We start from the raw sequence: 12740 nt of genomic DNA, 5'->3' as shown, positions 1-12740 counted from the left end.
GCCTCAGCCTCCAAAAGCATAAGGATTACAGGCGTGAGCTACAGCGCCTAGCCAGAGCCTCGATTCCAAAGTCACTAAAACATGTGGCTAACTATAGTCATCAGTAATTGGCTGGAAACCAAGTAACTACAGGACTTCCTTTAGCCAAGTAAAACAGTCTATTGATTTAAAGACTCTAGAACATGTGGCCAGGCACAGTGGCTCATGCCTGTAATCCCAGCACTTTGGGAGGCCCAGGTGGGTGGATCACTTGAGGCCAGGCATTCAAGATGTGCCTGCCCAACATGGTGAAACCCGTCTCCACTAAAAACAACAACAACAACAGCAAAAAAAAAAAAAAAAACTGCAAAATCCGGGTGTGGTGGTGCACGCCTGTAGTCCCAGCTACTTGGGAGGCTGAGGCACAAGAATCATTTGAACCCAGGAAGTGGAGGTTGCACTGAGCCAGTCTCTTGCCACTGCATTCCAGCCTGGGTGACAAAGTGACACGCTGTCTCGAAAAAAAAAATAAAAATTAAAGACTCAAGAACAGTTTCTGTCCACCTACTGAAAAGGACTGTTTCTTGGTCTGTAAGCCACTGATGTGAGGAAGTAAGTTCTGGACATCTGACCTGCCCTGCTAACATCCCCACTCAACACAGGGGTGCACACAGGCTGCATCTGTGAAGTGGGCACAGTCATTGCAACTTTCTTCCAAGGGCTGGAAAAAGGTAATTCACAGGAAGAAGCCGGCCAAACTCCAGCAAAACACATCAAGTATTTATTTTTCAATCTCTCCCCTTCCCTCTCCTTTTTATTTTTATTTATTTTTTTGTAACCTCTGCCAGAACCCAAACAACAGGAAGCTCTCAACCTATTTTGAAGGCTTACAATTTCCCATCGGCATCCTGTCTGAGAGCTCAAATGGTCCCATCCCCTTGTATAAGGTTAACAGGTTTTAAGAAAAAAGATCAGCTCCAGTAATAGCAAATATAATGAAAAGAAGAGCCACGGCTGATAAAATCAGCCTAAGTCACTCTTTGAGGTCACAGGCTTTGCGGCTGCTTAAGCTTTATCAACAAATTCCAGGTTGGTTAGGCCTGGCAAGCACTTCAGCCAAAGAGGGGCTTTGCCAGGTGTCAGGCCCAGTATCATCAATGGAACGGCTCAAGCAAAACACCCACGCCAGGCCCGCCTTCTAACCTCAAGAGACTCATTTTTGTTCCACTGAAATCCATCAACAGTGGCAAGAGACAGGAGCCTCTGTCTCCTCTCCAAGTGGACTTTTATTCTGCACATGGATAATAGCCACAGACACTTAGGCAAGGAAATACTACAACATTATCCTCATAACCACAGGAATATCATTCTCAGCAAAGTTACTGATGACAACACACAAGTGGTCTCCACACCGTTTATGAGGTCCTTTTATTTCTCTACCAAGTTCAGATCTTGTTTTTTTTTTCCCCCTGGCTATCTTTGTTACAACTGGTGCAAGATTTCACAGATGTTTTGTCCTTGTTGTTTGTGATGGTTTCAGTTTGTAGCCAGCATGCAGCGAAAACAGACTCTAAAGTTCTTCCTGCATCCCTTCTACAGAAACCTGATGCAGTTAAGTGTCTTCAAGGAGGAGGAAGTGAAGGATCACAGAGATGCAACAATTGTGTCCAGGACACACAATTAACAAGCGACAGACTCAGAAACCAAACCCAGCACCTCCCTCCAGCACATCCTTATGAAACATTATCCAAACGGTGTGATTTCTGTATTTGAAAAACCCTAATGGCCTCCCCTTCCATTGAGAATAAAACCCAGCTCCCAATGTAGCTCTTTGCCTGTTTCCCTAAGGACCTCTCCTACCTTTTCCTGCTCACTCCCCTTTGGCCACAATGACCTTATTACAGCTTCTCAAATGCATTGTGTGGCCACCTTGGGGTGTTTGCATGCACCTGCTCTACCCCCGCCCCCTGCAGAGCTGCTGCTCTGAGCCTCCCGGTGGCTGCTGCTCCTCCCCACCCCAAGGTCATTTCAGACACCAGCTCATCAGTGAGCTCTTCCCCCAGCCAGCAATGCTTTATCCTCTCTGTTCTGTTTTCTTTATTGCACGTACCATTATTTGCATTTATAACCTTGATTTCCTTGTTTATTTTTCTATCTCCACATCCACTAGCTTCTTAGCTCCATGAAAGCAGAGACTTTCCTTTGTCTTTTTTCTGTGCTGTATTCTGACCCCTAGAACAAAACCTGGCACTTAATATTTGTTCAGGAGCGAATGGAGTAACTTTAACAATGTGATGTGTGCTTTTCACACACCTTCCTACACAGCTCGCCCTGTCACTGAGGACTTTCCCTTACCAAAAAAAAAATATGTTTCATAATTGTGTTTTTAAAAAATATTTCGACTTCATCTTCTTTATAAGGTTCTGCTTTCCTTTTTCTTAAATATACATTAAAATGCATCTCTGTCTGTCTTGCACATCCACACACCCATACACTCACCCCCCATTTTTGGTTTTATTCCATTCCTTTACTTGTCCTTATCTTCATTCTTAACTATCACTTAACCTCCAGTTCTTTCTCAGATTCACAATTTCCAAGGCTCTATTTCAATTACTCTGCCTCTGACCTTCTACATTTTCTATCTGCCTTTTCATGTTAGTAAGTCTTTCTCCTTCCCTCTGTACCAGTCTCCCTCCAAATACCCTCTCTCTCTACTTTCATTCATATTAAATGTCATGTCTTGTTTATTTCCAGCTGGGTCGACAACTAAGGAGTTGGGTCCAAGTATAGCCTCCTTCCCTCCGCCAAATCTAAATGCATTCAATAAGGTACTTTAAAACATTTTCTTATTGAAGTCTAATGTGCTCAAATAAAGCACCATCTATCACAGCTGTTTAGCCAAATGTCCCTAGAGAATAAGGTCCTTGGGGTTTGAGGACTGTTGCCCTAGAGGAAGTCAAGTCTCTCAACTCCTGTAACGAGCAGGTCAGGTAACTTAGGTCATGTAGAGTTTGAACATCCTTCTCATGGTATTTTCATCATAAATTCCATAAATTCCAGCTTAAATGTTAGGAATTTAAATTTGACTACAAACATGGAGACCCTTAACAGAAATGTTCTAGGGAATATAAGTGTTGCCAATCAGCTAGTTCTGGGCCCAAACTGGGTTTCTGATTCCTACTAGCAAGGAGACTTGAACAAATTTGTTAACTACATCTTAGCTTTCTTAACCTGTAAAGTGGCCTTATGAATAGTACTTACCTCATCAGGCTGTTATCAGTATGAAATAAGATCACGTTAGGGGGAAATTTTAACAGTGCCTGGTGCACAGTGATGTTATATCACCATTAAGACCTATGACCATTATCCTTACCATCATCAACTTCACTTTCTTTCGAGTATCGTTAAACACATCAAACAATCTGCTCCAGGAATGGATGGATGGGTGGATGGATGGATGGATTTAGTAATTAATGTCTTCTCTCCTCTCCTTTCTCTTTTCCATTCCTTGGGTGTGGGCAGAAGAGAAAGAGGCAAGAGAAGAAGGATGAAGAAGCATCTCCCATCCCTCTCTGTCACAGACGGGGGAATCAAAAGTGAATAATACATTCAATGAGTTACTTAATTAACTGGGTGAAGGTGATGCTGAAGTAGCTGAGTAAAATAATGAGATATCAAGCACAGAAGCTTAGACCAAGGAGGGATTTGAAAACCCTCTTCCCGTCAGAAGAAACCACAGGATTTTTCAGGCAGATGACACTAAGGGGTTTAATCTTTCCATTTTTGTCCTTCTGAAAGCAATGGTCTTTTTTTTTTTTTTTTTTTTTTTGGGAAAAAAAAAAAAACCTACCAAAATAAAGCCAAATGTAAAATTAGCATTTATGTAGCAGAGGTCGTTAAAATGAGTTAGTCCAGGTCTTCCATAACATTAAGCTAGTGCTAAAATGAGAAGAATAAAAAAAAAATAAAAGGTCTGATTAAAAGGATCTTAAATGGAGAGGCTGTGGCTAATAGCGAAGCTATCTCAGAAGGACTAATTAAGCTAGAAATAAATGTGGTTAGAAAGGAAAGGCTATTTTGTAATCCACCTAAATGTCAAATGGCTGACCACAAGACTCACCTGCTGTTAATTAAAATCTCGTTGTCATCTCTAGTTAAGGGATTGTGAGCATCTCTCCCAATATTCTAAGAATCTTGCAGCCAGACACCCACCCTAACCACCCTCATTCATCCTGCCAATTAATGTTGATTTTTATCTACATGTTTCAGGGTCAAAAGATGAAAGTATAACCCCTTTTTTTTTTTTAAATGAAGACAGCTGATCCCAACTTAACTATTTGTGACATTAATGAGTACTTAAAAAATAAAACATAAATCAAGGCTGACTTTGAAAAATTGTAGCTGTTGGTACTCTCAGGGCCAAAAGTCGTTAAACATCCTCAATTAAATGAGTAACACTGTGTTTCTTTCCATTTATCTTGGACGTTACATCAGTGGAGCCTCGCGCATTTTATATGCTCATGTTCTTTCTGAAGACAATGCTAATGGGATCAGGTTACCTCTTCCCTAGGCCTGTAATTGCCAAATACAGAGGAACTTCCATCACAATTACAAATTGTGCTACATCTGCATACTGCATTCTTCTTATCAACGTAAATTATACACACATATAGGTGTCCAGGTAAACATACACACACACACGTACGGACTCTTTCATTTAAACTGTTCATGGAATCATAGGTTTAGTATGTATGCTGATTCATTTTCTTTTTTGAGATGGAATCTTACTCTGTCACCCAGGCTGGAGTAAAGTGCTGCAATCTCGGCTCGCTGTAACCTCCGCCGCCTGGGTTCAAGCCGTTCTCCTGTCTCAGCCTCCCTAGTAGCTGGGACTATAGGCGCCCGCCACCACAGCTGGCTAATTTTTGTATTTTCAGTAGAGATGGGATTTCACCATATTGGTCAGGCTGTGATTCTTTTTCTAATAAACATACAGATCACACCTAAACTTTGGAAGAATGACAGTTTCACATCTTCAGAAAGCTTCATGTTACAAAAGTGTACTCCATTGTCAAACCTCATCAAATGGTCCTTTCAAGGTTTGTATATTGCAGTATCAATAAATTTTACCTCAAAAAAAAAAAATAAAAGACCATAAACAAACCATGACCTCTCATTAAAGATCTACACCCTGCTGAAGGGTGACGGGTACTGATGCAAGTCACTGTGAAATACACAAAAAACAAAATGAGGTGGATTGCTGGATGAAGTAATAGATACATACGAGATAAAACAAATATGATAAAAATGTGAATTGTAACATCTTAATGGTGGGTATATAGTATATTATGATTCTTTCATATTTCCTGTATTTGAAAACCAACCTCATAAATCTACATCTACAATTACAACAAAATGCATATCCATGTACCACAAAACATAAAATCGCATACCGCTGTTGGGACATACTCTAGTTTTAGGAGGACACGAGTACTTTTCAACCAATGAACCCTTCACAGGAAAGCAGTCAAATTTTGAACAAGGTGCAAAATTTCCTTTGGCTGTAACTGAGTACACATTCATAAGATGCTAACCCTCAGGGAGAGTGGTGAGACGACCAAGGTACCCATAAGCAGGAAGAGGCGGAAGGTAACGCCACACCAATATCACAGAGGTATATCGGGGACTGCGAGTGGAAAACTTCTGCCTCCTGAACAGAGAAGGGAGCCTGGTTGGGCTCATGCACATTCACGCTCAGTGACCCAGAGATGTCCTTTGCACACTTGGAGACGTCGCTCTGTTGCAGTAACAATGGCATAGTTATTGCTGCTGACATCCAGCGAAGCTGAGAGTGCGCCTTGAACAGGAGACAGTTGAGGATGGCCCCTTCAGGGAGCGATGAAGCAATCCTGTTTTATAAGATGTCTAAATGTTTTGTGAAAGTTCTCCTTTTGTACCGAGACACACTTTATTTTATTCAAACATTCTCTCTTCCTTGTGGGGTACACACAGCATTTTATAAATTGGCTTTAGTTTCGACCTGCACCAAATCTCCACTCTCCCTCCGTCCTCACAGAGAGGCTGACGGACACGACTCACTTTTGCATCTTTGTTTTCACAGTGTGCTGCTCATTTTATCTGGAAATTTACTTTATCACATGTCTCAAGAACATCTTACATTCTTAAGTATAGGCGTTAAGAGTATATTCTCAGTCTAGGCATTAATAGTTCTCTTCTTCTCATCCTTCCTGCTTCCTCCCTTGTGACCTAGAGACTAACTCTAATCCTCCACTGTGTGATGACTGTTTCAGGGAGCAAGTTTCCAATATCCTTCCTCACCCAATCAACATCCTAGACACCTTTCTGACGGGTAACTTTTCAAAACGGAAAAGTTTTTCTTTCTCTCCATCTCTCTTTGTCTCTCTCACTTCCTCCAAGCAGTCACGTTTTGCTTTTGATCCGTGTGTCTTCAGCTCACCTAGAGCAGGTAAGGTATACCTAGAACAGGTAAGCACACCTAGGCAGGGGAAGTTTCAGGGCCCCACCTGCTAGAGGCCAGCTCAAAGCCCCATTTCTCTGGATCTCATTCCCCTGTGCTGGACCAACATCCTTCAAACTACTCTGCCCATCCCAAGATCTAGCTATGGTTGTAGGAGTAAAGCGGGTTGGATGACAGAATGCTAATTTCAGCTTCAGGAGGCACAACAGGACTTTGTGTTCAGCAGCGGTGGATTTTAGAGCCAGACCACCAGGAGTCAAATCCTGGTTCTTTCAGAAGCCAGATGGGTAGCCTTGAGCAACATAGCCCAGCCTTCTGTGCCTCAGTTTCTTCATCTATAAACTGTGCATGGAGGATAATAAGTTTGTCTTTAGGCTATCATGACAACTCAAAAAGCCTTTGTGTATAAGGTTCTTCCAATTTGTGTCTGGCACAAAATAACTATTACTCAAGTGCTTGTTAAATAAACATAAAAGCATTTTTGCAAGACAGCCTCACGGGTGATAAACTGAATTTTGTGCTTTATTTTACTTATTATTTATTTATTTATTTATTGAGATGGAGTCTCACTCTGTCATCCAGGCTGGAGTGCTGTGGTGCAATCTTGGCTCACTGCAACCTCTGTCTCCCGGGTTCAAGCGATTCTCCTGCCTCAGCCTCCTGAGTAGCTGGGATTACAGGTGCCCACCACCATATCAAGCTAATTTTTATATTTTTAGTAGAGACAGGGTTTCACCATGTTGGCCAGGCTGGTCTTGAATTCCTGATCCCAGGTGATCTGCCTGCCTCGGCCTCTCGAAGTGCTGGGATTACAGGCATAAGCCACCATGCCTAGAGTGAATTCTGTACCTTAACTCCTGTCAAGTGTGTGTGCCTATTTTTGCCTTGGTTGAGAATCCACAGGAAAGGAGGAGGAATGATGAATCAGCCCTCCCAAATCTCAACTCCCAGCTCCTGCAACACCCACTCCTCCATGCCATGGATCTTCCCTCCCAGGTTCATGGGTGACCCAGGCCTCTAGGGCAAGAGTCACATGGTCAACACTTAAAGGACACCCGGGCAACATTAGTTGAAAAGCACACAAAATCAGAGGGCATAAATGTTCAATCTGATGGACAGCAGAAGGTCAGGAATATGGAACCACTATGCAACTTGGGAAAAGAAAGAAAAAAAAAAAACAAAAACAAAACCCTGCAAAATCTTAGGCCTTGATTCAATGTTGGTACAAAACTAAGAGACGCATGTGGGTGTGACTTCAGAGGCAGGCAACGTTATAATCAGCCACTAAATTAGGTGAAGCTGTTTCTTTATTCCTATAATTTGATTGCACATAAATCAATTTTGATTAGATTCAAAAATTACTGAACATGTACCTCAATGAGCTGTCAAGTATTATCTGATAACGTAAACTTTACATGGGATCAGAGCTAATTTCTACCTAGAGCCAATGTAAGAATCCCCAACAACAATGGCAGACATCATTAAATGCTGCAAATGTAGAAACATAATTAAATTAGCTGATAATCATCATTCTCCTTCTATAGAGGCTCTAATTTAATGCACTTGCAAATGTAATGAGGCTCACTGGATTGCAAAATATGGTGGAAATAACAGAAACAAGATTACATTAATTGGAAGAGATACTGATAAGGCAGATTGCTCTGCAAATTTTTTTTTTTTTTTGTGGGGTGGGGGTGGGGGAACTACATAGTTCTGAAAACCATGACAAGGTTGGCCTCCACTAGTTAGAACGGAGGAAGGATCTGAGTAGGCAGAGAGAAAAATAAAAGAGAGACAGCGCTTTCTTAAAGTTTTAACAAACTCAGTGAATCCCATCTGAAATACCTAGAAGAGGAAAGGAGCTTCGACTTTGTATCCCATTTCACAACTGAGGATTTACCTACAACAGGATTTTTACTTGGCACTTGTACATGCCATTTAGTTAGTCATTCACTGATTCACTCAAACTGTTGTTGTCTCAAACCCTGGGTTACAGGAATGAAGAAATTAGTTACATCGTTTAGTTCTTCCTAATTTAAATCGACTCTATTCTCTCTGCTTCTCACTTTAGCACTTAACCCAATTGCAATTAAATAATTGTTTGTGAAAATTGTTTTGCGGGTGTGCCACTCCCCCACTATCCACCAGAATGCCTTTTTTGTTGTTGTTGTTGTTGTTGTTTTGAGATGAGGTTGGTGGCCCAGGATGGAGTGCAATGGCATGATCTTGACTCACTGCAAGCTTTCCCTCCCAGGTTCAAGAGATTCTCCTGCTTCCACCTCCCAAACAGCTGGGATTATAGGCCTGCGCCACCACACGTGGCTAATTTTTGTATTTTTAGTAGAGATGGGGCTTCACCATATTGGCCAGGCTGGTCTCAAAGTCCTGGCCTGACGTGATCCACCTGCCTTGACCTCCCGAAGTGCTGGGATTACAGCCATGACCCACTGCGTCTAGCCCAGGATGCCATTTCTAAGAAGACAAGGGCTGGTCTTGCAAGGGGTTTATACATGGTATATGCTGGTATATGCTAAGTATTCACTGAAAAAATGAAAAAATGAAAGAATTACTTTCACTGACTTGATATTAGAACAGCAGGAGGAGTGAATTCCAGCCTTTTTCTTCTGTCTTTGTTTTACAGCCACCTCTAGGAGTTTCTGGGGACCTCAAGAAATGCCACAAAATGTACCCAACAAAACCCCACTTGTTTTCATTTAAAACGCAGCTGCACTGTAGCTCCTTTTAGAGTCCAGTCCTACAAAAATCATTTGAAGGAAAGATGTCCTCACTGCCGAGGGACAGAATATCACTTTACCAGAACAAAGGTGGGTGGAAGGTGGTATGTTCTGCTAGGTAGATTACCTTGTGAGAAATTCAGAAGGGCTGTGGTTGATTCACCATCCCCACTCATTTCTCAGCCTTCTGACAGATACAATGAAGGTTACTGCCCTGCAAAACCCTGATCTCACCAAAACCAGAAAAAAATTGCCAAGAATTTAAAGTAGGCAATGGACAGGTTTTTTTTTGTTTGTTTGTTTTTTAAGAACTCTAAAAACAGACTATTAAAAGGTAGTTTTGCAAAGGAAGCAATGAGATATTTTACTGACCCAAAGGTTTCCTTGGCTTGTTCCTTAGGAAATGCAGTAACCATGTGCTTATATATAGCACTTATGCCCCTTCCTCATATCCAAGTCTGTGTTCCTCTGCATACTTACAATTTTGTTTTTCTGATGTTGTCCATATCTCCCTTTTCTGTGGTATGTAGTTGTAAAATGGACCATAGAATTTTCACCTAACAATACACAGCATGGACTCAGTAGCAGGGTTGCACGAAACTGACAACCAGAACACTTGAGTTGTCATTTGGGTTTCACTGTCCTTCTCAGGCCCTTCTCAGCATCTCTGCTCCCCGCTGTCACTGAAACAGCTAAGCCCAACTGCACCTTCCAAATTCCAGGTTAGCTCTGTCTCCTGCACAAAAGCAGCCCCCGCCCAGACAACCTCAAATTGACTAACCTAATTCATCTGCATGAATATGTTACGTTTGCCCCACTAGAATGTAAACTTTTGGAAGGGGGTATGCAGAGCCTGTGCTAGTTCACCCACACGTTCCCAGTTCCCATAATACTTCCTGAGACACAGAAGGTACTTTGCAATATATGTTAATGGCAGACTGACAAAGCTCTTTGGCCCAAGAGGCTTTATTAAAGATGTGGTGTGTTCATTAAAACAGCAGTTTCTTTACTTGCTTCAGGATGTCAAAGAGTTGAAAGAAAGAAGACTATGAGAGAGTTAAGTGCATTAACTAGCATTCTGTGGGGGCATTATGTTGCCCAACTGGGCAGAACAACATGTGGACAAAAACAACAAAAAACGAAATTCCACATTCACACTGTGCCTAGCAACGTGTGATGAGTTCCAGCGCATCAGTGGCTTCTATAATTATTACTTAACTATAAAGACAAAAATTCCAGCACACTTTCAAAAATAGCAAATCTCAGGAGGAAAGTGAAGGACAAATTGCTCATTCATTCGTTATTTATTTATTTATTTATTTATTTTGAGATGGAGTCTCGCTCTGTCGCCCAGGCTGGAGTGCAGTGGCCAGATCTCAGCTCACTGCAAGCTCCACCTCCCGGGTTCACGCCATTCTCCTGCCTCGGCCTCCCGAGTAGCTGGGACTAAAAGCGCCCGCCACCACGCCCAGGTAATTTTTTGTATTTTTTAGTAGAGACGGGTTTTCACCGTGTTAACCAGGATGGTCTCGAACTCCTGACGTTGTGATCCGCCCGCCTCGGCCGCCCAAAGGGCTGGGATTACGGGCGTGAGCCACCGCGCCCGGCCTCATTCATCTTTTAAAAATTATTTTGTACTCATATATTCATTTATTTTTTATCCCTTCATTCAATAAACCACAGTCAAGTGTTGCTTTAAGAGTGGGGATACATCCTAAGAAATGCATCGTGAGGTGATTTCATCATTGTGACAACATCACAGGATGCACTTACACAAACCTAGATGGTGCAGCCTACTACACACGCACCCTATATGGTCCAGCCTATTGGTCCCAGACTATAAGCCTGTACAGCTTCTTGCTGTACTGAATACTGTAGGCAACTGTAATTAAATGGTAAGTACTATGTATCTAACTCTATCTATACATAGAAAAGATACAGTAAAAATATAATATAAAAGATAAAAAATGGTACATCTGTATGGAGCAGATCCATTATAATCTTATAGGACCACAGTCATATATACAGTCTGCTGTTGAATGAAACGTCATTATGTGGTGCAGAACTACACTGAAGAGATGCCTACAACCTGCCAAGAATGTAGTAAAAATATTCAACAATATTTTATCCTATCATTCAGTAAACTATTTAAGGAATGCCTACAATATGCCAAGAATTCAGTAAAATAATTCAGTAAAACTATTTAATAATATTCCATACATATTCCCTTTCCACACTGATGCCAACTCAAACCAACACATCACTCTCAAGTCTTGTAAATGCTTGAAAATGGTGTAAGCCCCTTTGGCCACCATGAACATAGCAGCAATCATGCAGTAACTTTGTGTAACAACTTTTTCCACCATAACTTTCTCTTAGCTCTTCAGTTTTTTTTTTTTTAATCATGTCATCCACTTAACACACTGAGTGCACACCTTGTTTGTCAAGCGTCCCTCAACAGGTTTTGTGTGATGTGTGTGGTCTTTCAATGGTATATTCTCTATCTGGCGTCGGCACATGTCCTGGACTGGACAGTGTCTACTGGATCTCACTGAATCCTTCTAGCTGCAGTGATTAGTGTAAAGGTTAATCTGTGACTTAGGCCAGGTGATCAGAGCTAACGAGCATTGGCCCATGACTTTTGGGATTTGCTCTGTTTGCAATGGGGTTGATACAGTGATATGTGTAGTTAATCACACGGTGCCCCCGAAAAGACATGCCCACTGCCTAGTCCCTGGTACCTGTGAATGTGACATTATTTGTAAACAAGTGGCTTTGCTGATGTAATTCAGTTAAGGCTCTTGAGATTTTGGATTTAGGGTACGGCCTGACACTAATGACTAGTGTTTTTTTTGTTTTGTTTTGTTTTGTTTTGTTTTTTGATGGAGTCTTGCTTTGTTGCCCAGGCTGGAGCAGTGGTGTGATCTCAGCTCACTGCAAGCTCAGCCTCCCAGGTTCACACCATTCTCCGGCCTCACTCTCCCAAGTGGCTGGGACTACAGGTGCCCACCAGTATGCCCGGCTAATTCTTTTGTAGTTTTAGTAGAGACGGGGTTTCACCATGTTAGCCAGGATGCTCTCGATGTCCTGACCTCGTGATCTGCCCGTCTCGGCCTCCCAAAGTGCTGGGATTACAGGCGTGAGCCACTGTGCCTGGCCTGACTAGCATTTTTATAAGAGAAAGGAGAGGGAGATTTAAAATACAGAGACGTCCAGAGAAGACAGCCATGTGACAACAGAGGCAGAGATTGAAGTGACGTGGCTATAAGCCAAGGAGTGCTGGAAGCCCCCTGGAGATAAGAGAGATGCAAGGATCAGATTCTCCTTCCAAGCCTCTAGAATGAATCAACCCCTCTGACACCTTGATTTCAGACTTTTGCCTTCTCAAATTTTGAGAAAATAAAGTTTTGTGGTTTTAAGTCACGAGTTTGTAGTAATTTGTTAAGGCAGTCCTATAAAAAGAATACAAGGGATTTAAGTGTGGAGTTCTGGTGACCATATGAGAACGTGCTTGAAAGTAAAACAAA

At 42.0% G+C, this 12740-nt stretch overlaps 1 protein-coding gene and 1 long non-coding RNA gene across 4 annotated transcripts in view; one reads left to right on the top strand and one right to left on the bottom strand.

The window, feature by feature from the left end:
• The window catches only part of LOC105467818 (RNA binding fox-1 homolog 1), a 2482591-nt gene that overhangs the window by 1072085 nt on the left and 1397766 nt on the right, over positions 1–12740 (bottom strand).
• LOC105467816 (uncharacterized) overlaps positions 11033–12740 on the top strand; it is a 47742-nt gene continuing 46034 nt past the window's right edge. For all 3 annotated transcript variants that reach the window (XR_011616089.1, XR_011616090.1, XR_011616088.1), the window contains exon 1: positions 11033–11108. This is a non-coding gene — a long non-coding RNA (uncharacterized lncRNA). The remainder of the gene's footprint in view (positions 11109–12740) is intronic.

This window comes from Macaca nemestrina, chromosome 18, assembly GCF_043159975.1.
Source record: "Macaca nemestrina isolate mMacNem1 chromosome 18, mMacNem.hap1, whole genome shotgun sequence".
Classification (NCBI taxonomy): domain Eukaryota; kingdom Metazoa; phylum Chordata; class Mammalia; order Primates; family Cercopithecidae; genus Macaca; species Macaca nemestrina.
Note: the sequence above shows the minus strand (reverse complement) of the source record. Positions and strands in the feature narration are given on the sequence as shown.